Source organism: Penaeus chinensis, chromosome 4 (genome assembly GCF_019202785.1).
Source record: "Penaeus chinensis breed Huanghai No. 1 chromosome 4, ASM1920278v2, whole genome shotgun sequence".
Classification (NCBI taxonomy): domain Eukaryota; kingdom Metazoa; phylum Arthropoda; class Malacostraca; order Decapoda; family Penaeidae; genus Penaeus; species Penaeus chinensis.
The window spans coordinates 37,339,694-37,342,193 of record NC_061822.1 but is presented as its reverse complement, the minus strand read 5'-3'; the positions used below and the strand labels follow the sequence as shown (position 1 = coordinate 37,342,193).

At 29.1% G+C, this 2,500-nt stretch overlaps 1 protein-coding gene across 1 annotated transcript in view; it reads right to left on the bottom strand.

The window, feature by feature from the left end:
• The window catches only part of LOC125046523 (corticotropin-releasing factor-binding protein-like), a 146,289-nt gene that overhangs the window by 48,967 nt on the left and 94,822 nt on the right, over nt 1-2,500 (bottom strand). The window lies entirely within an intron of this gene.

Below are 2,500 nucleotides of genomic sequence, written 5' to 3'. Positions count from 1 at the left end.
AAGAACAGTGACATGAAAGGAGAGGAAGATGCATACAAATCAAGGAAAGAAAAATAAATAACTGAGATAAACAGAAAAAAATATATATAAAATCCTTGTGAGAAACAAAAAAACAACAACAAAAAAACAAACAAAAAACAATTAAGGGAGAGCCTTCTTTCATTAGACTACGCTCATGATTAAGATAAAATCGAGGAAAATTATGAAATACAGCAATCACGCGATAAATTCCCTTCTCGTCGTAAAATGATTACTTCCTTTCTTAATCAAAAGAAATCTTAGCGCCTTTTTTAGGATCAGTTCTTCAAAGTCAGCCCACTAACGCATAAAGGAAGCGCGTTTGCAATTATTTTCACGAAATTAAATTTAGTGCTTGATTTTTTTTTCTCATTCTATCACTCTGTCCATGTCTGAACACACATATACACAATCACACACACACACACACACACACACACACACACACACACACACACACACACACATACGCACGTTCGCGCACATAATCACACACATACCTACACATATACAAAAATACACACACACACTTCAGTTTGCTGAAAAAGGAGAAACCACACCCGAGACAGAGAGGGAGAGGGGGAGAGAGAGGAGAGAGAGAGAGAGAGAGAGAGAGAGAGAGAGAGAGAGAGAGAGAGAGAGAGAGAGAGAGAGAGAGAGAGAGAGAGAGAGAGAGAGAGAGAGAGAGAGAGAGGTCTTTTTCCCGCTTTCTTTTCCTTCTTTTTTTTATTTCTCTCTCTCTCTTTCTCTCTCTCTTTCCTTTCTCTCTCTCTCTCCTCTCTCTCTCGTCCCCTTTCTCTCTCTCTCTCGTCTCTCTCCCCCTCTCTCTCTCTCTCTCTCTCCCTCCCTCCCTCCCTCCCTCCCTCCCTCCTTCCCTCCCTCCCTCCTTCCCTTCTTCATTCCTTCCCTCCCTCCTTCCCTCTCTTTCTCCTCCCTCTCTTCCTCCTTCCCTCCCTCCCTCCTTCTCCTCCTTCATTCCTTCCCTCTCTTCTTCCCCCTCCCTCCTCGTCCTCCTTAAGGTTGATCTTTGCCATCCAATTTCAATTTCTTAGTTCCTGATGATGGATTGTTCCCGGGAAATTGCCGGGTAAGTAAAATTGCAAATATTTCCCTTCCAGCAAGTTGCATAAATTGACAGATCGCGCAAAATAAACACAAAATTAATCTATACATTGTGGGCGTTAATAATTGCATTGATCTTTTTAGAAATAAAAAAAATTAAAATGAAGCAACGATGAGGGGATATGCTAATGAAAGCTATTTCTCTTCCTCTTCCTAATGATAATAATGATAGTAAAAATAATGATGATAGTTGTAATTGATAATGATTTTGTTTAAATATTAATCATCAACATCATTGCAATCATTGTTATCTATCGCCCATTGTTAATGATACTGCAATTATCACCATACTTATTACTATTAACATTATCCACATTTCATTATCACTATCATCATCATTATTATTATTATCATTATTGATTTGTTTCTTATCATCATTATTTTTATTTGGATAATAATCATTATTATCACTTTTGATAAAATTTCAAATTTTTTTATTATTATTACTGTTATCATTATTATCATTATTAAGTAGTAGTAGTAGTAGTGTTATTTGTATTATCATTATTATCATCATTTGCATTTGTTATTATTACATTATTATCTTCATCCTCATTTCAACTATTTTTATTGTCATCATTCTTATTATTATCCTTATCATTATCATTATCATTTTTCATTATTCTTATTATTATTACTATTATTTTTGTTATTATTATTATCATTATTTTCATCATTAATGCTATTATTATTATTATTATTATTATTATTATTATTGTTATTATTATTATTATTATTATCATTAGCAAAATTATTATTATTATTGTTATTATTATCATTATTATTATTATTATCATTATTATTATCATCATCATCATCATTATTATTATCATTATTGTCATTATCAGTATTACCAGTATTGCTATTATTACTATCATTATTGTTATTATCATGATTGATATTATCATCATTATTTTTTGTTTTCTGATTTTAATTATAATCATTATCATCATCATCATTCTTTTATAATCATTATCATTGTCATTATCATTATATTATATTTTTCCTTATTATTATTATTATCATTATTATTATTATTGTTATCATGATCCTTATCATTATTATTTATTATTATTATTATTATTATTATTATTATTATTACTATTATTATAATTATTATTATTATAACTACTACTATTATTATTCTTATCATTATTATTACTATCATTATTTTGTTTATTGTTATTATTTTTTGTCATTATTATTATTATCATGATTATTATTATTGTTATTGTTACTATTACTATTATCATTATCATTATCATTATTATTATCATTATTATTGTCATTTGTGTTATTATCATTTTCAGTATTACCAATATCATTATCATTATTATTATCCTTATCATTATTATTATCA